Below are 25,793 nucleotides of genomic sequence, written 5' to 3' on the forward strand. Positions count from 1 at the left end.
GGGACGAGGAAGAGACACCGTCCCGGCCGCCCCCGCTGCCAGCACCCCGCCCCCGGCCAGCCGGGGCAACCCCCCGATGCGCCCGGGGTTCCGAGCCAATGTCACGTGTCACCGATGCCAGCGAGTCGGCCACTACGCCAATGACCCGAACTGTCCACAGAACCAAACTCCGAGACCCCGCCAGGTAGCTGCCGCCGCCCTGGGGGGAGAACAAATCTCCGAAGAACAGGAAGAATGCGAACAAGAACAACAAGAGTGGGAACCGGCCGCCATGATTCTAGCGTGCCTAGGGGGAAGAGACATGGTCCCGCGGGCTCCCCTACCCGCCAACACCAGAAAATATAGTCAGTGGGTGAACATTAATGGACGCAGGGCCGAAGCACTACGTGACACGGGGGCCAGTGTGACGGCCGTCCGCTGTCACCTGGTGACCCCAGAACAGATCCTACCGAACATTCTCTGGCCCGTCCGTTCAGCCGACAATTCGGAGAGTCTATGTCGGATGGCCTGCGTCCCCTTCGAATGGGGAGGAGTCTCCGGCATGTTGAAGGTGACGGTCCGAGATGATGCCCCCGTGGACTGTCTCCTGGGGAATGATCTTGAGAGTTCCCCGTGGGCCGCCGTAGAAAGAAGAGAGCACCTGGGGATGTTGGGCCTCCCGGACTGGGCGTGCGTAACCACCCGGTCCATGGCCGCCCGTGCCATCCCCCGACCAGAAGACCCAGAATGGCCAGCACCTCCTCCCCCGACCGCTCCAGTAGAGGACACCGACCATACCGACCCCCCAGAGCAAACCCCCGAAGGGCTCGCTCAGCCCCAGGACCTTCCCGACCTGGCTCAGTGGCGTCAAGAAGGGGGGCCCACCCAGGAACAGTTCCGTCAAGAGCAGAAGACCTGTCCCTCCCTCGAGGGACTCCGCCAGCAAGCCCTCGCCCAGAGCGCAGGGGACACCACCGGAGCCCATTGGATCTATTGGGACAACGACCTGTTGTACAGTGAACAGAGAATCGCGGAGTTAGGGGCCAGTCGAGTGCTGGTGGTGCCCCTCCGTTTTAGAGACTTCTTGTTAAATTTGGCCCACGATGTCCCCCTGGCTGGACACCTGGGCCAGGACAAAACCTACAGTCGCCTGGTGACCCACTTTTTCTGGCCAAAGATGAGAAACGACGTCCTCAACCACTGCCGGTCCTGCCCCACGTGCCAGGCTAGCGGGAAGAGCGGACGCAAACTTAAAGCACCTCTGCAACCCTTCCCAGTTGTCACCACCCCGTTCGAGAGGGTGGGAATAGACATTGTGGGGCCCCTGGACCCCCGTACAGCACAAGGACATCGGTTCATCCTGGTACTGGTGGACCACGCCACCCGCTACCCCGAGGCTGTTCCCCTGCGAACTGTAACAGCCCCGGTGGTCGGCCGGGCCTTAATGGGGATCTTCTCCCGGGTGGGCTTCCCCCGAGAAGTCGTCAGCGACAGAGGCACAAACTTTATTTCAAAATATATGAAGTCCCTCTGGCAACAGTGCGGGGTCACCTACCGATTCACGACCCCCTATCACCCTCAGGGAAACGGACTAGTCGAGCGGTTCAACCGCACACTCAAGGGAATGATTGGGGGGTTGGAAGAGCCCCTCCGTCGCCAGTGGGATGTGCTACTTCCGTGCCTCCTCTTCGCATATCGAGAAGTCCCCCAGAAGTCCCTCGGCTTCAGCCCTTTCGAACTCTTGTACGGACACCCTGTGCGAGGGCCCCTCAGCCTAGTCAAAGAAGGTTGGGAGATGGCCCCCCTAAAGACCCCTCCAGACGTCTTCAAGTACCTCCTGACCCTACGCAATCAGACCAGGCGATTCAGAGAAATGGCGAAAGCGAACCTTGAGGCCAGTCAGGAGGACATGAAAAAATGGTACGATCAAAATGCCTCCTCCATCGAATTCGAACCTGGCCAACAAGTGTGGGTGATGTCCCCCACCGAACCATGTGCCTTGCAGGACAAGTGGACGGGGCCCTTCAAAGTGGTCGAGCGCAAGAGCCCCGTCACCTATCTCATCGATATGGAATCTCCACGGAACCCCCTCCGGGTCCTCCACGCCAACAGACTCAAACCCCACTTTGTGCGCTCGGAGCTCAGCCTCCTGATGGCTACAGACAGTGGAGCGGAAGAAGACTCCGAACCTCTCCCTGATCTCCTAAAGACTCGTGAGAAAGATGGTTCCGTGGACGGGGTCCGACTCTCAGATGCCCTCACCCCGGAACAGCTCCAAGGCTGCCGGGACCTCCTGCTGCAGTTTGCGACCCTGTTTTCCCTCACCCCAGGGGTCACCCCCTGGTGCTTGCACGACGTGGACACTGGGGACAGTCCCCCTATCAGACATCGGGCGTACCACGTACCAGATCGGGTACGGGCCTGCATCCAAGAGGAGGTGTCAAAGATGCTCACGCTCGGGGTCATCGAGCCCTCGGACAGCCCCTGGGCCAGCCCGGTCGTGCTGGTCCCCAAAGCTGCTGCCCCCGGCACCACTCCTGAGCTCCGATTCTGCGTCGACTATCGGGGCTTGAATGCTGTCACCAGAACCGACGCTCATCCCATCCCCCCGAGCGGATGAACTGATCGACCGCATGGGGGCTGCCCGCTACCTCAGCATCTTCGACCTGACAGCGGGCTACTGGCAGATCGGTCTCACACCCCGGGCTCAAGAACGATCCGCCTTTTCCACCCCCGATGGCCACTACCACTTCAAAGTCATGCCATTCGGCATGAAGAATGCCCCAGCTACTTTTCAGCGACTGGTGAACCAGGTCTTGGCGGGACTCGAGGAGTTCAGCGCCGCCTACCTGGACGATATCGCTGTGTACAGCCGCCACTGGTCCGACCACCTCCACCACCTCCGAGTGGTCCTGCAGGCCCTCCAACGGGCCGGCCTCACAATCAAGGCCAGCAAGTGCCAAATTGGTCAGGGGTCCGTGACCTATCTCGGACACCAGGTGGGAAGCAGCCTGGTGGCCCCTCTACAACTCAAGATCGCTGCCATCCAGTCCTGGCAGCCTCCAGTCACGCAGACCGAGGTCCGAGCCTTCTTGGGGCTCACCGGCTACTACCGGCGGTTCGTGAGGGACTATGGCAGCATGGTGGGGCCCCTCACGGAACTCACATCCAAAAACCACCCGAAGAAGGTCAACTGGACCCCAGACTGTCAAGCGGCCTTCGAGAAGCTGAAGGCCGCCATGTGCACTGCCCCTGTGCTCCAGGCCCCCGACTACAGTCGGGAATTCATCGTACAAACAGATGCCTCCGACCATGGCATCGGGGCGGTCCTCTCCCAGTTGAACTCCGAGGGACTTGACCAACCAGTGGCCTTCATCAGCAGACGCCTCCTGGCCCGAGAACAGCGCTGGAGCACCATCGAGAGGGAGGCCTTCGCAGTGGTGTGGGCCCTCAAAAAGCTCCGGCCCTATCTCTTCGGTACCCACTTCCGGGTGCAAACAGATCATCGGCCCCTGCAGTGGCTATTGCAGATGCGGGGGGAAAACCCCAAACTATTGCGTTGGTCCATCTCCCTGCAGGGGATGGACTTCACGGTGGAACATCGACCTGGCCAAGACCACGCCAACGCGGATGGCCTGTCACGCTTTTTCCGCCTCGACGAGGAGAGTCCCCAAGAGGATGGGTGACTCTCCCCGCCTTCAGCTGGGGGGGACGCATGTTGGACAGGCCACATAAAGGGCTTGCCCCCTCCCCGCATGACAGGGCCCGAGCCCCGGCCCTCCAGGTGTTACCCACAGAAGCAACCCGTACCCCGTCTCATACGGGACTCCTGCCCCCGGACATCTCTGTATCATGGGGCCGAACCACTACCGGCTCCCTCGCCCGGCCCGGCCGCCATCTTGGACACTGCACCACGAGGCCGCGTGGCCTCAGCTCGACCCTAACCCTGGGCCTGGCCAGGCCCCGACATCCCGGCACCACCATCCACCCAGGAGGTGAACGGACCACTTGGCAGGTCAATGGGAGAAAGAAGTGTCGATGGCTCTCCCCCGCCAGGTGCCGATCGCCCCCCAGCTCCCCCGGGCGCTGGCTCCACCCCCCTGCTGAGTGTCTGGACTCCCTCATCCCGGACCTCCCGACCCCCAAGTGCGAGGGTCCGGGCATCAAAGGGCGCCAGACCTATAACTGGGGCAGCTCCAGAGCAGGAAGGCAGTTGTATCCTGGAGTCGAGAGACACCGTGAAGAACTCATCCTTGACGGACTACTGGCGCTGCCGTAGCCCTGCCTTGCAAACTATCGTCCTGCCTGCTGGCGCTGCCGCAACCTTCTGCATCCTTCATCCTCGTCGGGACCTGCTGGCGCTGCCGCGGACCGTTGTAACTACCACCTTCACCGGGACCTGCTGGCGCCGCCGCGGCCCGTCCATCTAGAACGCCGAGCTCGAGGATTGTGAGCTATCCATCATATCATCGCATCTACCAGATTGGTAACAAGACTGTCCCGCTACCCCCTTTCCCAACCAAGAGACTAGAATCGAGGGGACCCCTGAGTCCTGACCTCCTTGTACCATTCTATCGTACCTAAAGATTGCTTATAAAGAACGTTAAACCTTATCTTCGTGTGGTGTACATCTGTGGGGGGGGAAGTTACTCGTCTGTACGATCGCTGGAGACGGCTCTCCCCGGAGACCTCTCCCCTTGTCCTCGGCCGACCCTCCCGGTCCGTCTAACAGTGACTATTGCCAAAATGGTAATGCTCCGCTGATTACTCTATTTGTTTATGAATTTGCCACTCGTACTACCCATGCAGGTGTTTAAAACATTGGGAACTCTACTGGTGGAGGTGATATGGGGGACGGGACGACATCGAATAGGGCTTTCAAAACTTCGGCTCGATACTAGACACCGGGGTATGGGAGCCCCGGCTTCAGGACATATTGCTATGCAGGACAGCTACAATGGTCGGCGTACTCGATTGCAGGGCATCATCTGCAAGAGATTGATATGTCCAGTGAGGATGGGGAAGGGGGGTGCTACATACACTCTTGTTACCAAACAGTAGGATTCCACCGAATGCGCCTCCACTGTTGAAAAGGGCATTATTGTACTGGAGGACGGCACTGAGCCACACTAAGGGACAGCCCCGTATGCCCCTAACATTCCGCTGAGGGGTACTCCACTATATTAGAGACAGTATCACAAAGACACATACATACTTGGGCAGAAGCTGGTGTGGATACGATGGGAATGTTATTTGCAGAAGGCACATTGATGACTCACGCCACCTTTGAGAGGAAACAGGGAGTACCGAATACGTTATTCCTATTACATACGAACATAGCGAGATACGTTCGAAATACATGGGCACCTGAGGGATCTGAGCCCCCCACACATGAACTGGTACACATGCAATATTTATTGGGGACCGGACTTCATTTTACTAAATGGTTATCCTATGGGATCCGGCAGTAACGTTGCAGGCTCTCCGAGATAAGTGGCATACTGATATAGGGAGAGTGCTCACAGATAAGGAGTGGGGTTCAATCCTTGAATACCCGAGGAAGGTGTCACGTAACCCGAAGTTTGAATTCATTCCACTTATGATAGTACACCGCGCGTATCTGACCCCCCACAGACTACGTATTATGTTTCCAGACATAGCAGATGCCTGCCCACGATGCCAAGAACCGGACGCTAATTTACGACCTATGATGTGGGCCTGGCCTAGGCTGATACCTCACTGGTCTATGATTCATACAATATTGAGCACAATAGCTCCGGGGCAAAGGAGTGTCTCACTCGAACATTATCTACTGGGTCTCCGTCCTAAATCCAAAAGTTGAAATCCCACATATAGATTTGTCCACCTGGCCATGAGAAGGAAATCGAAAAAAGCCCCAGCGGTGTGGACTGGTATAATGAGTTGGTCAGATGGGGCAGGGCTGAAAGTGCAAGGCGACAGAGAGAGGAGCGCAGAGGTGGCGTGAAAAGCCGCTATCCTTAGAATGGAATGCGTTGCTGAGGAGTTTATAGCTACGGAGGGAGGTGCCAACAATACAATATGGGCAACAATGACCTGTTAAATGTAACTAATGCTATAATACAAGCTCTGAGGAAAGACCAGGCTGTGGTAGTGTTATATCATACATTAGATATTAACGGTTGGCGATGTGTCTCAATCGCCCTGGAGTGAGAAAGCGGGGCTATTTGCAATAATCGATGTCTAGAAGCAGATCTGAGTACATAGGGAAGAGGGAGGGGGAGTTATGCTTAATTCAAGATCAGATTTGAGGACCGGAAAGAGACGCGCAGCACAGTAAGTTGTGTATGCTAAGGTATGTATAGGAGCAGAGGTGGCCTGGAACGTTTTGAATTGCATATGCGAATGTATACAGATATGTCATCATTGTTATCTCTGTACAGCAACCACTGTCCACTATGTGTGTTGAAATATCAAAGCCGTACACACGTCAGAGAAGTTTTACTGACCTGAAAATCAACCAAATCTGTTTAAAAAAAGTGTTAAAAGTTAAAAAACAAAAATAAAAGGAAAAAACTCGAGGAGACGACTTTGACATTTTAAACAGTGGTCTGCCGTAGTACGAATACAACAAACGTTATACACGTCAGAAAGAAGGGTCTTTTTATAAGAGCTTTATGTTTTCCCCCCAAAAATATACTGTTTATATACAGTGTCATTTTCCGGTGCATGTTTACAGCGTGCTCAGTATGCTGATAAGAGTGATATTTATTGTATAAGACAGACTTGTTTTAAGTCTCTGCTTGTTCTTTCTTGTTCATTACATGCTGGTTTAGAAGATGTTTACTTATGTATCCCTTACTCGGGGATAGGAATGGGGTTTGCTTCCATATCCACATTCTTTTGAAACAGTGCCCGTACAAGAGGGTTGTATTAAGCGGTTGTTTCCCTTTCACGCAGGTGTGGGGTTAGAAATGGGATCTCTGGTTGGCGAAGGCTCGCGCCAAAGCCAGGCAGAGCCCATCGCTCTAATCAGGGCAAGGGAGTTACACGCCAAAGATAACCCCTGCTCACCCCCTTGGCAGCTTGGCACGAGCAGTCAGGCTTATCCCGGAGGCAATGTGTAAAGCGTTTGCACGCGCACACAGCAACAATATCCCAGGCACACCACAATAGGAACTCCACACAAGGTTATATATAAAAATAGCCTTTGTATTCTCATAACACATTAGAGTAGTCAACACATAATATACACGGTGCCACCAGGCACTGGGTCATATCTACAAGGGATTATTTACACCTGACGGGGCCAGGTGGGCGACTGTCAGAACCATCACTTAGTAGAGATAGTAAAATGTAGAACAGGCAATAAACATAGAACACAACCAGTAATTACTGGCAAACACTGGACTCAGCATCATCCTGCAACATAAATCATATCATGTACAGTATCACATTAGGCGAGAAATATATTCTGTGCCAACCTCATAAGCCTAAACATATTAGACCATAATCTCCTAAACATAACTTGCATTAGGAAATACTCTTACTAACAGAAACCGCAGGAGGGAATAAATCAAGCATAACACAGGAGGGAAAACCTCATACTCATAAAGACACATTTAGAGGCATAAAAAAGGGTGCGTAAATCATACTACATGAATCACATTTCCTAGCACCACATAAATCACATTAGGGCCTGGCGCCCTATAAACTCAACAGTCCCCCTGGCCAGCTCAAAAAGGGGGCTCAAATGTCCTGTGTCCAGAATGTCAGGGCGCGCTGCCTAGCAGCGGAATCCAATTGCGCCATTGCGCAAAGCTAAACGATGCAGCTGCCCACTACTTGCTGGGCAGCTGTGAAGAATCGTAGGCCTGGGTACTCTGGGCCCTCTGAGCAACTGTGCAAAAATGTTGCAGCTGCCCGCGCTGGTGCAGTGCAGCTGAGAATCAGGTAAAGGGGCCCTGGCACAACTGTGCCCTCGGGGCCCCACTGGGCCTCTTTAAACAACCTGGCCCCCAAAACGTTGCAGCTACCCTCTAGAAAAATGGGGCAGCTGTAGAAAATGGCCACATGGGGGGAAACACGGGCCCCTCTGGGCCCTTTAACCATAATTATCCCCCTTGCGGGGCCGCTCATGAAATTGCAATGTGCCATCACTGGCACCCACAAACTTCGTCAGGAAATGCCCCCACTGGTAGGAGCGGCCCGCTTCCTGGCAGGACCGCTCAGGGACAGAGGACTCATGCTGTGCCTCGACCGGCACCAACCAGGAAGAAGCCTAACTCAGCGGGCTCTGCGGGGCAGGACCTCTCTGCTCCTTTCTGCTCCGGTCTTCTCTCGGGGGCTCCCAGGGCCGGCACTCCGCTCTTCGCCCAGTCCCTCTCATGGGACCGGGACTTCAGCATGGAGCTTGAGGGGCTCCGGACGTCTCCTCAGGCTGCGGGGGCGTGCGTGGGACTTCCTCCGCAAAACCCGAAGTCCCGCCCGCCGCCAGACACCATGTTGCCTGACTTCCGCTTTTGCCGCGGCTCGGGCCGCAGTGGTGATCTCGGTTCTCCTGGCACAATGAGGGATAGGCTCCCTCTTCATTAAAAATATAAAGCGGGGTGGGCACCTGTAGGAGAGTAGGATCTGCACTTATGTTGCCCCCACTTTTTTTTCTGATGTATACACTGGTTTCTGGCTATAGTCTGGCTGGGTCCCTGCTAATCAGGACCCCAGTCTCTCTGTTCTCTCTAAACGACTTGGTGTGCATATTAGATGCACTAGTGATTGGATACTGTGGTACCTTATGAGCCCCTAGTATATGGTACCTTAGGTACCTAGGGCATTGGTACTTCACAGGCCTACCAGTGGCTGAAGCATGTATTATGCCACCCCTGGGAAGCAGACTCAATCTGACACCACAGGCCTGCTACTGCAGCCTGTGTGAGGTAATGTTAGCACTCCTCACAGAGGTATAGGTTCCTATATCTCACCATACACACACATATAAACCTATCAGCCACCCCTATGGCAGGCCCTATCAATCCTGAGGGCAGGGTGCTTGGTTTACTATGTGAGGGGGTGCCTCTGCATGAGCAGGACCCCTCTGCAGCTACCAGAGTCTATTCTCTATGGCTGTTTGTGGATGCGGTTAAACCATATACTCTTAAGTGCATTATAACCTTGCGGTAAATGCTAACTTTGGAATGACTGCATCAAAACATGTCGTGCTTGGTGTCAAACAACTTGGAATCATACCCCCACACCAGTAACTGGTGTGGGAGTATGATCCCACCCTTCTAGAGGGGATGACATGTACCCACTGTACTACACGGTAGAAATCCTATAGAGCCCTGGCATCACAAAATGGATGCCACCAGCACAGACACTGGGCTGCCCTCCTGCTGCTGACCGAAACTCGCAGTGGAGGAGGCCCAACAAAAGGCATCCTGTCACAGGGAGGTGTCACCACCTTCCAGACAGGATTTAGTGTATTGGAGCTGGGTGGGTGCACTCCTAGACTGCTTTGAAGTCCTACACTGAGGGAGCAGTAGGCTCCTCTGTGCATATGCCAGCACAAACCGGTTCAGGGGCTACGTGCCCCTGCTCTGGCACGAAACTGGACACAGGGAAGTGGTTGTAACCACCCCCTACCCTGACCCTCCCACAGGAGTGGTCATAGAGCTAGTCCCTCCCCTATCTTCACTATAAGATAGCAAGCATTGCCATTGTAATTCAGATATCCCTGGACGACGCTCTACAAAGAAGAATCCTGGCCCTTCGACGTTCCACTACCTTTGGAAGACAGAAGAATCTCCCTTGGAGTCAAGGAGTGACTTTCCTGCTTGGCAGGTACCAAAAACCTTAATCAATGGTTGCAAACTTTACCGCTCCCGCCGGAGTTCGAAGTCCCTGCTGCCCCGAAAGTAGATTTCCTAACTTCTCCATGGCCATTGTGAGTCCCCAGCGAAGTTGTGGCGAGTGGCCCCCACGAGTGATGAGGAACAGCAATACCTGGGGTCCATGCACTATTGTCGAGTGCAAACCCTAAACAACATTCTACAAAATTGTGCATTAGACCATTTGTCGCCCAAGCCTCCAGCAGGTCTTGCACCAAAAATCAGCAGCCTACCCTGTCCCGAGTGACCGTGGGCTCCTGTGAAGCATTTCCTGAAGAGGCATCTTTGCAATCACTTGCCCGTTGGCTAGTGGGTCCCCTGAAGACTTTTCTATCAACTCAAAGGGCTCTTCTGATTGCACCTGGCATGCCCTCACTTACCTTTGCTGGGTGAGTCCCTCAGACCTTGCTAGTTTGCACCATCTACTTTCTTTAGTCTACACAAGACTTGCAGTTGCCAAGGTTTGTTGGCTCTAATCCGGTTGCCAACACCGCCATCAGCTGCAGACGTTATGGGACACTTCAAATCCAGCTGCTGGTTATCATCGATCCCTCCTGGACCTCGTGAGCGAAGAGTTAAAACACCATCGATGACCTGAAATCACCCGACATCCGTGGTCATCCATCTTCCTGGCCACCGGTCACTGGCAAGTGACTTTGAACACTGTCCCTTCAATTTTCAGGTCTTCTCCATCTTGAATCCAGGCTTGTATTCCACCGGACACTTCTTCAGACGACGCAAGCAGCAAGTCTTCTTTGGTCTCCATAGAAAACAGCGACGCGACCCGACACCAAAAGACACCTATGCACCCGGCTTCCCTGGGTGAGGTAACTCGTGCACTCTGGTGCCCTAGTCTGTGTTGGCCCTCAAAGTACTTACCTTGTAAGTGGCTTGCTTGTTGACTTCTCCGAAGTGCCCTAGAACTTTAAAAATCGAACTATGACTTGCACCATTATAACCAATAGGGAACCCGCGGCTGTGTTCACACACTGCACGCATCTCCCGTGGGCCTGTTACCTACCTGCTAACACTGCAGTAGTGAAGCCCCAGCAATTCCCCAGGCCCTAGGCCTTGGTATTTTGCAAGTCGACATCCTTATACCACTTTTTTAGCATATGGTCTGGTACGCCCCTAGGGCTCCAGCCATATTTGTGCTTAATTTATTGTGAAACGTTGACATTTGAATGTGTACCTGGTTTCTAATCTCATAAATAGATTAGTAGAGTGTGTCTAGTAATAAATACATATATATTTGATATATATACCTGTGTGGTGTCCTTTCATTTGGTAATTCAAGAGATTATAAGGTAAAACAAGCTGCTTTACATTCCTCAGAGACTTAGCCTGAAGGCTGCTCTCCACAGCTACCACTAGGATAGCTTTCTTTAAAAGGTTGTCTTAAACCTACTACCTTAAGAGTCAAATTGGACTGGTGCAAGGTGCCCACTATAACTAGTGACCAGCATATGCCAGGCCAACTTCTCACAGCACCCGCTCGATTAATAGAAGCAAAGACGCGGGGTGGGCACCCACTCAATTACGAAGCACGGGGGAATCCCTTTGCCGGGGATTCCCTCTCCCTCAAGGGCAGCTCGGCGCTGCCAAAGCCCATGCATTCTTCTCCTCCTTGGGGCAAAATAAAAGAATAAGCAGAGCGCTCCCAGTGCGCCAAGGAACGCGGCTAAAGGTCCTGGGGATGAAGAGAAAGCCCTTTCAGGCATCAAGGGGCAATGCAGGGCCCAGGGGCCAGCACACAGGGCCCTCCAGCAGGGAGGCAGCCCCCATGGCGGTCCCTCCTGGGCCCCAGCAGCAGCAACCCCCCCTCCATCAGGAACAGAACAGGAACACTGAACATTTTCATGGGGTCAAAGCCCCTATATTTGTACTACTAAATCCCTTTGTGTCACAGCACAGGGCTTGGGGGACACCAGTTAGAACTGGTTTAGGGGAGCTTTGGAGCACTTTGTTTTGCTCAGCTCCTCTCTCCTTTGTCAGGTGGGGGCTCAGGGATCAGACACACCACAGGGGGCGGAGCCAGCATTGTGGAGAGTAGGCACAGCCCTATTCAGGTCCCAGGTGCAACTCCTCCCTCCCATCTGCATGCAGATCTCTCTATTCACCACTGGACAGACTCCCCCTGTCTCCTGGAGCCACCCACACCTCTCAGCTCCTCTCAATCACAAGCCAGACATGCAATTCACATCAGGCAGGCAGACACTCAGTACACAGAAATGCCAACTTCTAAAAGTGGCAGTCACCATAAATCTGCGCACACCATTACGCAGCATTTATCCACACAAGTTCATACATACTAATCTTGCCCCTGCACTCCTCTCATACCAGGAATTACCATGGACACACATATCCCCCATGCATTCCTATGGGAGGGCAGGCCAATCTCACCACATGCACTCAGAGCGCGCACACGCTTTACACTGGGCCACAGTGCTAAAGTGCCCAGAGGCCTAAAATTACTACCACTATGTCAGAGCTTAAGGTAAAAAGTTCAGGGGTGAACCTGCCAAAAAGGGCCAAGTCCAACATATGGGTTTTAGTCCCATTTCCTCACTGTGAGCCTCTTACCCTTACATGAGGGTTGGCTTTAGGGTCTGATTCCCTTTCGTGCTTGGGATGGGTTTTAGTCCTATCTCCTCACTGTGAGCCTTTTACCCTTACATGAGGGTTGGCTTTAGGGTTTGTTTCCCTTTCGCGCAGGTATGGCTTTTAGTCCCGTTTCCTCACTGTGAGCCTCTTACCCTTACATGAGGGTTGGCTTTAGGGTCTGATTCCCTTTCACGCTTGGGGTGGGTTTTAGTCCTATCTTCTTACATTAGATCACTGTACCCTTACATGAGGGTTATCTTACAGGGTTTTTTTTTTACAAAGAGAATGGATTTTCAGTTCCATCTGTCACAAGTTGTTTTTTCCTTGTGTGCGTAAGCCGCCATGTGCTGCACGTTCGTTTGGTGGGAGTGGGTGTTTTCTCTTCCTTTCTACGGGGTTTTGATCCCTTTGCTCCCTTATTTAGGGGCAGGAACTTGGGTTTTAGCCCCTTTTCCACATTTTTACATTGTCTTTCTCCTTACAAGGGGGAGTATTCAAAATGTGTTTGTAAATTATTTTCTTTGTTAAAAGAGGAGGTTGGGTAAATTGTATGTACCTTTCCTCCTGGAGTGGTTCTTTTCCCTCTTGTGATGTGGTTTCTACTGTTCATCCCTGGGTTATGGACCATTTACTTCTGTGTACAGTGTTGTTTATAGTTTTTAAAGTTTATTTTAATTATTCTTCTATTTTATAGGACGGAGTTAATGTAGTATTGTTCATGTTCTGTTATTATGTTCTATGTTGTCTTGTTCCGAGCTGCTCAGCCAGTGTGAGTGATCTGTGTGGAATGTTGGTGTGGGCCATGAGTGGAATGCTTGGGTGACTGGTATGAGGGAGGACAGTTGGTGGATGGGGTGAGCAGCTAGCAGGCTGCCCCTGGTGGGGCTGCTTTGTGTAACTTGAATAAACCTACTTAAACTACATCTACCAGCGTGGACTACTTTACTACACTGGACTCCACCAGAAGGGGTTCCAAGGGAATGCCCTCAAGGGGGTCGCATCCTTCCTCAACGGAAGAACCCAGAGCGTCCGCCTTCCACCCTACACCTCAGGCCAAAAACAAATCATATGCGGCATTCCCCAAGGGTCCTCCCCCAGCCCCACAGTGTTCATCACATACATGTCCCCCCTGGTAACCCTGGTCAGAACTTGTGGTATGAACATCATATCATACACTGTTGAAACTCAGCTCATCCTGCGCCTATCAGCAGACCCCACAGACACCAACGCCAATTTCTATATGTGCATGACGAACGTAGCCAGCTGGATGCAGAGCAACTGCCTCAAACTAAACACCGACCAAACAGAAGTACTCCTCTTAGGGTGCAACACATCCCTGTGGGACGACTCCTGGTGGCCAGAAGAACCAGGCCCCGCACCCACACACACAGAACATGCAAGGAACCTCAGCGTCATATTCGACAGCAATGCCACCATGAGGAAACGGATAAATGCCGAGTCCTCAGCCTGCTTCCTCACTCTCCGTATACTCTGGAAAATCTTTAAGTGGAACCCAATCAGCACCGGATGCCCTGTCACCCAGGCCCTCACCACCAGCCGCCTGGACTTCGGCAACACCCTTAACGTGGGAATCACCGCACAGCGGCTCAACCGTCTTCAGGCCATCCAGAACGCAGCATCAAGGCTCATCCTAGGCCTCCCAAGGAGGGCCCCCATCTCAGCTCACCTCAGAACCCTTCACTCGCTCCCGTCCACAAAAGGTGCCCGTTCAAGACGCCAACCCACACATACAAAGCCCTACACAAGGAAGGACTAGCCGACCTGAACCACAGAGGGAACTCCCGCCAGGCCACCAGACATCTGTGCTCTGCCTCCCTCTTCTTGCCCCGACTGCCCGCGCCCACCGAGACAGGAGCGGGGGCCCCTCTTCCTCCCACCTGGTGGCCAAGACCTGGAAGAGTGTCCGCCTCCACCTTTGAACCACTCCCACCCTGCAGGATTCCAGAAACAGCTTGACGACCCGGCTATTCGACTCCTCCTCCGCAGCAGCAACCCCCCCCCCCCCCCCCACACCCCCCATCCGCACCCCTACAGCGCCTGGATACGCTCATGCATGATAAGCAGCACTATACAAATCCATAGTGGTTTGAGTTTTTTTGGGGGGGGGGGAATAACAAGTAAATAACCGTGATATTGTTGTGCCCCCTGTTTATGTGGGGTCTTCTATAACAAAAGTGACCCTTAACCCATCGAACCTGGGTACCTCGTAAATGCGAGCAGTGACGTCACTCTGTATAAATTGTACCGATGAGAACCCCTGCCCTCTCCCTTCCAATGAAAGGCGCGCAGGTACCCAGCACCTGCCCAATGACATGATGGAAAAATGATACTTCCGGTCCCAACATGCTTAGCATCGTTGGCTGAAAAACCAGGAGTGGTAGAAGGTGCGCCTCATGGCGCTATGACCGGTCCTCTGCCCCCCTGAGCACCAGCCTCTCCCCCTCACAGGCACGGGACGACGCTGGTCACCCAGCCATCCGCTTGTACTTTGGGGAAACAGATACAGCCGAGCTTTGATATTAAAAATATTTACGACGGAGAAGAAAAGACGGTGAAAAGTGATCCCAGCTATTACTGCTGCTTGCGGGGCCTTTGTTGTGCAGCCCGGCTCTAACTGGAACCAGGTCCGGCCTTTGGCGCAGATGCAGAGATGAATGAATGCTGAGGACTGGGGTGGCTCGGGGAGCAGTGAGGGGCGCACCCGGGGCCGGCTGGAACCCAAAGCAGCCCTGGCAAATCTTGCCAGACCATTGCCCATACGGTGCATAGCGATCGTGCCCGACACGACAAGGGGGCTTGAGGGGTGATCTCGCCCCAACAACATTAGGGACAAAATGACACAAATTGTGCATTCTACAACACATCTTCCATTATATATTCCATTGTATTAGCTTTTAAAGCAGAGTAAATGATGACATTACTGTGAACCAGGATACGACAATCTTTGTTGGGGCTCTTCAATGAATCCCTCATTATCACCCTCAAGCAGTGCCCCTCATCTCTCATAGCCCCGCCCCTCTGGACCTCCTCCTCGGACTCCCTCGCTATCACCCTCCTCCTGTGTCCCTCATCTCTCCATAGCTCCTCTCTCACAGGTATTTGATTTGATTTATAGCGCCTCTCATACCCAATGTAGGGTGTCGGAGCACTTTACATCACATACACATACAGAGACAATGAATCATTTCTGTGTAATTCAGAGTATAGGAAATGTTACTTAAAACAAAGGGGCCTACGGGGTGCAGGATTCACGTCACCCACTCTGGCAGGACTTTTTCAGGGTTCTTGGTCTGGGGAAGCACAAACTCCGGATTCAGAATGTAACCCAGGGGTTAGGGGGGGCTTTACTAACAAGAATGCATTTCTGCCGAAACAAACCCTTTTTTAGCAAAATTGTGATAATGAAAGACTGGGAAAAAACATAATTTTCTAACCTAGATTACAACTGTAATTTATGAACTGCACAGTAACAAAAGGATCTCTGTGGGCCCCTTTAATTACCCCTGCCTGATGGCTTGGCTTGCAGTGAGGGGCATATCCCCTTTTAATTACCCTGCCTGATGGCTGAGCATGAAGAGAGGGTTGTACCCCCTTCCAATTACCCCAAATGATGGCTGAATATGTAGTGAGGGACGTTCCCCCTTTAATTACCCATGTCTGATGGCTGGGTATGAAGTGAGGGGCGTACCCCCCTTTCATTACCCATGTCTGATGGATGGGTATGAAGTGAGGGGCGTACCCCCCTTTCATTACCCTTGTCTGATGGCTGGGTATGAAGTGAGGGGCGTACCCCCCTTTCATTACCCTTGTCTGATGGCTGGGTATGAAGTGAGGGGCGTACCCCCCTTTCATTACCCATGTCTGATGGATGGGTATGAAGTGAGGGGCGTACCCCCCTTTCATTACCCATGTCTGATGGCTGGGTGTGAAGTGAGGGGCGTACCCCCCTTTCACTACCCATGCCTGATGGCTGGGTAGGCGATGAGGAGTGTACCCAGGGTCGGACTGACCCCTAAGCCAATCAGGCGGCGCCGGAGGTCTGGTCTGACGGTCAGTGTGGGGCCTGTTTATTGGCGGACTGTGGGCCGGTTTCATGGGTGCTGCGCTGGTATTTCACAGCTGATTTTCCTGATATTGTAACAAACATTGGCTGCTGCAAGCACACGTCAATGCAGTGCAAACACACCTTTACTGCTTGACTTTACACGTACACATTTCCCAGTGTGCACACGTTGACTACAGTTTTTTAGCTTTGTTGTAAGTCACGAATGGAGGCCTCTTTTATTTGATGGCGGTCCCTATTTTCTGTCCCAGTCCGACGCTGAGTGTACCCCATATCCGATGGCTTGCAGCAGTGAGGTGCGTCTCCCTTTTATTCAGACTGTTGACCCAGTTCCTGAGGCGGAAAGCCGGGAGCTGGAGGTACGAGTGTTGAGAAATACTTGATTGTTTTTAAATACAAAAGCTTACTTTTACAATTGTGTGGTGTCACTTAAACGTGCTGCTTTTAAACTGCACCAACGCCAGGACTTGATGGAAATTAGCGCACAGCTGCTCTAAACGCTGTTGACGCTCCTCATCAGCCCCAGCGGCCGCCATCAGACGAGGCGTGCACGCTGACCACGCCCACTTAGGCCACGCCCCCTCGATCGCACTATATAAACGCTGAGCTCCAGCGCACCGGCAGACTGTTGACCCAGTTCCTGAGGCGGAAAGCCGGGAGCTGGAGGTACGAGTGTTGAGAAATACTTGATTGTTTTTAAATACAAAAGCTTACTTTTACAATTGTGTGGTGTCACTTAAACGTGCTGCTTTTAAACTGCACCAACTCCGGGACTTGATGGAAATTAGCGCACAGCTGTTCTAAAACGCTGTTGACGCTCCTCATCAGCCCCAGCGGCCGCCATCAGACGAGGCGTGCACGCTGACCACGCCCACTTAGGCCACGCCCCCTCGATCGCACTATATAAACGCTGAGCTCCAGCGCACCGGCAGACTGTTGACCCAGTTCCTGAGGCGGAAAGCCGGGAGCTGGAGGTACGAGTGTTGAGAAATACTTGATTGTTTTTAAATACAAAAGCTTACTTTTACAATTGTGTGGTGTCACTTAAACGTGCTGCTTTTAAACTGCACCAACTCCGGGACTTGATGGAAATTAGCGCACAGCTGTTCTAAACGCTGTTGACGCTCCTCATCAGCCCCAGCGGCCGCCATCAGACGAGGCGTGCACGCTGACCACGCCCACTTAGGCCACGCCCCCTCGATCGCACTATATAAACGCTGAGCTCCAGCGCACCGGCAGACTGTTGACCCAGTTCCTGAGGCGGAAAGCCGGGAGCTGGAGGTACGAGTGTTGAGAAATACTTGATTGTTTTTAAATACAAAAGCTTACTTTTACAATTGTGTGGTGTCACTTAAACGTGCTGCTTTTAAACTGCACCAACTCCGGGACTTGATGGAAATTAGCGCACAGCTGTTCTAAACGCTGTTGACGCTCCTCATCAGCCCCAGCGGCCGCCATCAGACGAGGCGTGCACGCTGACCACGCCCACTTAGGCCACACACCCCTCTGGTCAAATATGTGCATCCACAGGAAGCGCAGCGGACGAGCGCAGCGGGAGCGCCGTTTGCGCGCCGAAGGCGCGCCTAAGGCAAGCCCGTCTGCGCCCGTCCGCGACCAGCCGGGACCCGGGGCCATGACCCCTGGCTCCTGCCTTATCCAGAGCAGAACCTACAGCTCGACGACCTTACATAGCATAGGCAGGACTATTACTCCCCAGTGCCCTCATACCTTCAGACCCACAGAGCTGCCTGCCCGATGTTCAGGGTGCAAACACTCTTTCTACGAAACCCCCTTGACCGCGGCTCTAACGTACCGTATGTACGCGCTCAACTGCCGCTCCCTACCTAAACACAGCACACAGATCTCCATGCTGTTGGAGGAGGAAAGAGCGGACGCGGTATTCCTAACAGAAACGTGGCTCACTGCCCACTCCGAGCCAGACGTGGTAAAAGCCTTACCCATAGGATATTATATCCTCAGAGTGGATAGACCGCTAGGGAGAGGCGGAGGTCTGGCGATCATCTTAAAAGACCAGTACCGATGCCGTTTTACAGCAGGAACCATCCCTGAGTGCGAGAGTGCAGAATTCTGTATAGAGTTTCATGCCAACAGCACTTTTTCTGGCACCCTAATCTATCGCCCCCCCGAGCCTGCAAAAGAGTTTCACAGGTCTCTTCCAGAAATTACAACGCAAAGAATCCTTTCCTCTGCCAATCACACAATCTTGGGTGATTTCAACCTTCACTTTAACTCCCCCTCAGACCACATTGCTCACGAACTACAAGAGGACCTGGAAGCTCTCCAACTGCTCCAACTGGTTGCTGCCCCGACCCATGATAAAGGCAATTTACTCGACCCCATATTCAGTAACTGTCTGAATCTAACTGTGGATCCACCCATCCCCCTCCCATGGTCAGACCATTTCTTAATTCCTTTCTCCTGGGTAAAACACAAGACCCCCCAGCTACCTCCCCAAACCACCACCAGGAGGAACTGGTCAAAACTCCCACTAGAGCTCTGGATGAACAACCTAGACTCCACGCGCCCGCTACCCTGTCCAGACCCCAACGTGGCAAACACCCACTATGAGAGCTGGATCACTCATTCGCTAGACGCGATCCTTCCGCATCGTAAGTCCTTCGCGAAGAGATCACAGAAATCCGCTCCCTGGTTTTCCGACTCTCTAAGACAATTAAAACGCATTTGCAGACAACGAGAGAGAGCTTGGCGCCTAGACTTCCTCCCAGATAAGAAGACTGCCTATAAAGAGGCGATCAGATCCTACAAAGAAGCAATCAGGTCAGCCCAGGCAACCCATTACTCCGAGAAAATATTAGAAGCAAAATCCAAGCCAAAAGAAATCTTTCAAATTATAAAACAGTGCTCCAATGTCAATACGGCCCTTCCACCCATTAAAACCCAGGACCAATGCAACGAGCTCGCGGACTTCTTCTACGAAAAGGTTCAAAAAATTTACTCTACATTCCCTATCGCAGCCACATCCCTGGACTCGAGCATCTCACCTCCCCCTAGACCGCCCCCTCACCCAGACCAGCCCCCCCTTGAGTACTTCCATCCTCTGGATCTGGACACCTTAAGCAAGGTGGCCCAACAAGTCAAGTCGGGTTCCCCTTGTGATCCTGCCCCCCCAGAGATCCTTATGCGAGCCAGCAAAACCACCCTGCCTGCAATTCTAGACCTCCTCAACACCTCCATATCTGCTTGTTCAGTTCCCATGGCTTGGAAACAGGCCATGGTGCGGGCACTGCTAAAAAAACCCAGCCTAGACCCAGACGACCACGCCAGTTATCGCCCCATTTCACTTCTCCCTTGGGTTAGGAAGGTGTTAGAGAAACACATAAACGCGCAGCTGGTCCAGTTCCTGGAGGACCACTCTCTACTACATACTTCCCAGACAGGCTTCAGACCAAAGCATGGTACTGAAACCGCCTTATTGGCAGTCACCGAAGAAACCAGAAGGATACTAGACCAGGGAGGATCAGTGGCAGTGATCCTCCTTGACCTAAGTGCCGCCTTCGATACGGTCAGCCATACCACCTTGCTAGACCGTCTCTATAACATCGGGGTCTCAGGTGATGCCTTAAGGTGGTTTGAGTCCTTTCTGTCTGGGAGGTCGTTTCAGATCTTCGATGGAAAGACAGTATCCTCCAGGAAACCCTTGAGCTGCGGAGTGCCACAGGGCTCTTCCTTGAGCCCTGTGTTGTTCAACGTCTACATGAGGCCGCTGGCGGGTGTTGTCGAACCGTATGACATTAAAATCGTGTCATATGCCGACGACACCCAGCTTGTGGTCTCGCTGGCAACGGAGAACAATACTCACTCCGCAGCAGACCTGTTAAACTGCCTAGTGGACGTGAAGGGATGGATGACCAACTCCTCCCTTAAGCTGAATGGTGAAAAGACGGAGCTCATGCTCCTGGGACCAACCTCTCCTGTGTCTTTCACCTCCCTATGGCCCAGTGCCCTGGGTCCCCCGCCCACTCACAAAGAAAGTGTTAAAAGCCTGGGAGTATGGCTAGATAACAAACTTTCCTTCTCCACCCAGGCCAAGAAGCTGTCCGCCACCTTCTTTGGCCTACTCAGAATTCTGAGGAAGGTGCTCCCGTTACTTCCCCTAGAGGCCAAAAAGGTGGCAGTCCAAGGTCTGATTCAATCTCGCCTGGACTCAAATAACGCTTTATACTTGGGGGCCCCGGAGATGACCCTCAGGAAATTGCAAATTGTTCAGAACTGTGCAGCACGCACTTTGCTGAAAATTCCACGGACCCAGTCGGCCAGACCTGCTCTGAAGAGCCTCCACTGGCTGCCAGTGAAGCAGAGAGTGTCCTTCAAGGCGCTATGCTTGGCACATCGCACCTTTTGGAAGACGGGACCTGCCATAAACACTGGCTTGGTTACCCCCTACCATCCTAAAAGGAACCTCCGGTCTTCGGAGGCGTTCCTGGCCGTTGTACCTAGGGTGAAGCGAGCTAGGTCTGGAGGCAGGCTGTTTTCTTTGAACACCGCTAGGCTATGGAATGCTCTTCCCATCACACTCCGCTCCAACCCTGACCTTCTTGCATTCCGGAAAAACCTAAAGACACTGTTGTTTGTTCAATCCTATGTACCTTAAGCTCCCTCAGTCACTTTCCCTCTATCCAGCGCTTGGACGCCTGCGGGCAGCAACCGCGCTCAATAAATACTGTTACAATTACAATTACAATTCCCTGCCTCGGGTAATGCGACTGGACCTCGCCCCCCCCCCAATCCTGCGGACCACCGCCTCTGTCCGGACTTTCAAAAGGGATCTTAAAATCTTTCTCCTCCAAAGACACCTCCGGGAATAATTCAACCCAGGTCATGACCCTCACGGCCGCGGCACTCACGAAAGCTCAATCTGGTGAATGTGTGTTCTGTACTTGTATCACCCTAATTGTGCACCTGCCGTTTTTATAACCCTGGTTGTATCTGCGACTTGTTAATATGTACATTGCACCACACTGACCTATAAGACTCACTCCTTAAGGGGCATATTATCAAGCCTGGCGATAAAATTATCGCCGCTTTAGCGTCAGAAAACTGCCGCTAAAACGGCGATAATGGGCTTGATAATATGCTCTATGGAATTCCAATTGAAGCCCATGTTATACGTCCTTCACATCTAACATGGGCTTCAATTGGAATTCCATAGAGCATATTATCAAGCCCATTATCGCCGTTTTAGCGGCAGTTTTCTGACGCTAAAGCGGCGATAATTTTATCGCCAGGCTTGATAATATGCCCCTTAAGGAGTGAGTCTTATAGGTCAGTGTGGTGCAATGTACATATTAACAAGTCGCAGATACAACCAGGGTTATAAAAACGGCAGGTGCACAATTAGGGTGATACAAGTACAGAACACACATTCACCAGATTGAGCTTTCGTGAGTAAAGAACACTCACCTCGGGGTGAAGTTCGCGCTATATAAAACTACATTGAATAAATAAATAAATAAATAGAATGTTTGACTGGGTACGCAGTGAGGGTAGTGACCCCTTTAATTACCCATGCCAGGCGGCTGGATGGGGACCCAAGGACATGTTTTGGGTCCTTTAGGGTTGGGGGCAAGGGCTCCGGCCTTCTTCTTCTTCAGTCATGGAGGGAGGAGGTGAGGGGGTCCTCGCCTGGAAATCCCCTCATTGACTTCCCAGTCTGTGCAATGCTGTCATTTAAAAAGTTGTGGACAGCGCCACCTCGTGGCAGCTGACGGGAATGACAGCACTCTGCCAAGCGGTCCTATAGCGCCATCTAACGACAATAATTGGAATGGAAAAAGAAAGGAGCTGTTTTCGCATCTCTGCGCAATTTCCAAATGGGCGCCTACACTTGAGCGCAGACATTAGCAACAATAATTAAAAAACATATATAATTACAACTATCGCATGTAGCTCTGACCTAGAAATTCCAGTACGTAGGGGTCTCACAAGGTTCTCCGTGAATATTGTGTCTCTAGTCTGGTACTTCTACCCACAACAGGGCCTGGGTGCAGACTCGAACCCCCGCACCAGGGCTGCACAGGGCGGGGATCAGGCCCAAGGCCTGCATCAGGCACGTGCCTGCACTTCCTGATAAGAGGCACAGGGCTGGGCTTCACAGTCTGCATCGCTCGTACATCAGCAGTCACTCACCTCTCAACTGCTCCCATACCATGTGTGGCACCCTCAATCAAGCGCACTTGTTGAGATAACAGCAAGGGGCATTCTGGGACTTGTGGTTTCCTTTTCCCATTGTAGGGAGGAGTCCGTCAATGTGAGGATGGGCACTGCTTTTGAGTTAGGGGCTCTCTGAAGATGTCACACTTCAGGCTCTTGCTGCTATGGCTGCCTGTCCTGGTCTCTGTACAATGTTTAATGTATGAATCACGCGTCACTTCTATGAGCACGTGACTGAGATCAGCGCGAGGCCTCCACAGATACTCTTCTGCTCAGTGACTTCCTGGTAGAGAGCACACCTCTTCGCCAGACGGCCCCTCCTTCCACACAGTTCTCTCACAAAGGGCGATTCCACAGCTCTGGTCTTGTCAACGCAGCTTCAAAGCTCCCAAATCCACTGTTATTGTAACAAATCTTCCATTACAACACATCAGTCATGTTTCTCGTGCGCGCATCTAATTAAATACAAAGCACAGGGCTTTAAGTGGGATGAAAAAACTGGAGGGTCTCTCAAAGGGGCATGGCCAATGTAATTAAGGGCGTGGCTTAAAACATAAACTAAAAAACCTGTGCTTAGCATAGTGTGCCGCCCGACTTGTATTTTGCTGTTTCTGTCATTGCATCCAGATATATGATACAACAAGTAACATTATACCTACAAGTCAGGACTATTGGCTTTGTCAATGGTTGTTAGTTGCATTTTATTTATTTTATTGCTATAGTTGCATAAGATTAATAAGCAGCAAGTATGGCTTGAATATAATATTGAAAAAGCTTCCACTTAAAGCCCTGGTGACACCACAACGATGTTGCTGCTCCTGAGTTTCAATAGGAGAAGGGAAATCCAGAGAGATAATGACTCTTTTTAAAGGATTTCCCTTCCCCCTACAATGCTCCGCTGGCATAACGTCATGCCGTCACTTCTCCACTAGTGAGAAGTGAGCAGTGTGAGCAGCGATGTGCCAGCTGTCACTGCAGTCCAGAAAAAAAACCAGACCGCCTGTGCCAGGGCACAAAACAGAGCCCGATAGAGACCCGTTTCGAGGCCCCCTTTAAAAAACTGCCGGTGCTCAGCACCGGCGAGACCCGGCCCACTTAAAGCCCTGACAAAGCACTTGTTTCGAGTGTGCTGTGCAAATTACTAAACAGTCATGACCAGCAGCACAAGTTTGCATGTTGCTGCCATGTCTGCAGGTGTGCTGTTTTTGTGTGTGTTTTTTGTTGTTAGAATGTTGCTGTTTTTAAGTGTCTCACTAACGACATAACGCTGGCTGTCCCTCTTATGGCACCTATACCTTTGCATACAGAGGGCACTCGCTGCAGGCTTCGTTTCATTACCTTCTCTGTCATGCAGTAAATATTCTTCAATAGTGAGAAGGTCGACCTCCGATCCAGGTGGGGTTAGATAAGGGCCACGTAGGGCATCTCTACAGAGGACATATGTCCACCCCGGACTTATCATAGAACCATAATATAAAACGCAGTTAAGAAGTTTGTACTTATAAGCATTTACAAAAAGTACCTAACATACAAAACATTCAGCTTCATCGTAAAAATCGAACTCTCACCTTCAAACCAATGGTGAGCCTTTTTTCCAAGCCCGTTGCAGTGCTGCAGCGTCACTTTGTTTGACGCAGCGACGCCGAGGGCCGAGCCGTATCCATGAGGCCACGCAAAGGCACTTTTCGTGGCTTTTTTAGGCCTGGTAGATATGGCGCAAGACAAAGACGCACGAGTCGCTCCCTCGCCTTACCCTGCGTCAGAGAGACGTTCCATGGGTGGAGTGTGGGCGTTCCCACGCAACACCCATGGATTTTAGTGCATTCCCAGATTTACAAAGACTTGTAAGCCTGTGAATGGGTGAAAAGCCTACGCATCCCCAGGGGAGGCGCAACGAGGAGAAACAACTTTATTTCTCCTCGTTTTTCCTCTTTCTATGTGACCTGCATTCTGCAGCATACAATGGACTAACACGCCTCCATTTATTGTTTTTCTGCAGGAAGGTGTCCCTTCCTGCACAAAACAATCTTCCTTACAGCGCAGACATGTTTGCACCATGGTGCCAGGGTGCCTGCGCTGGCGCACGGCATCCAATTGTGCATCAGCGCAGTGGAAACGGACGGGAATGCGTCATATCTCATAGATGCGGTGCACTCCTGCCGTTTTCTGCAGCACAGTGACTTGCTGCACTGACCTGCGTCAAAAATAGTAAATAAGCCCCTGTGTTCTCAGCTATGGTTACATATACATTACATGGGTGCTTCTCAAACGTTTTAGAACCCAAACCAGTTGTTAAAACAAGAAACTTTTGTGATCCACTGACCTTTAATGGACATGAGACAGGGCGATTTTTGATTGCAACTGAAACGCGCGGGAATTAGACAGGCTAAAGTGGCCCTCTTGTTTCTCAAACTCTCTGCTGACCCATTTGTATTATTTAGCACTGTGCACTTTTTGCGACTGGCAGTTAGATTAAGAAATACCAGAGGAGAGGACTAACTACTAGGACTGCTACCTTGTTATTATGATTATAAAGTATCCTCTCTGCCATAGACAATCATTAATAGGCACAAGAAGGCTGCCGACAAATGAACCTTAGCACTTAATTGTCCTGCTTTTTATGATCTCGCATTTTGGGATTTTATGTATTGATGATTTTAGGGTATTATGTATATTTGATTGTGGTTTTTAACAAAAGTATGTTGACTTGATGATGTGAATCTTTTATGGTTATTTGTAAATATCCGAATAAAGATATTTGATTTGATTTGATTTGATTGCAACTGGTGAGTATACGGGCTTTTGCAGGTTCACCCCCACTCTGTGCCCCCATTTTGACTCCTAAGCACTGGTGTAATGACTCTGAGATGCCCTGAGCCCTGCTAAATAGGACTCAGTGCATGTACTCGACCCTTAAAAGTGTAATGTTAAATCGTCTATCTCCAGTTGTCTCATCATAACTTACCTATAGGTCCCTAGTATATGGCCCTAAAGGTACCCGGGGACTGTAAGCTAAAGTGTCCCTCAGGGTCCCCAGCACTGTGGCGGCTCCTCTGCTAGGGCGAAGG

Source organism: Triturus cristatus, chromosome 8 (assembly GCF_964204655.1).
Source record: "Triturus cristatus chromosome 8, aTriCri1.1, whole genome shotgun sequence".
Lineage (NCBI taxonomy): Eukaryota > Metazoa > Chordata > Amphibia > Caudata > Salamandridae > Triturus > Triturus cristatus.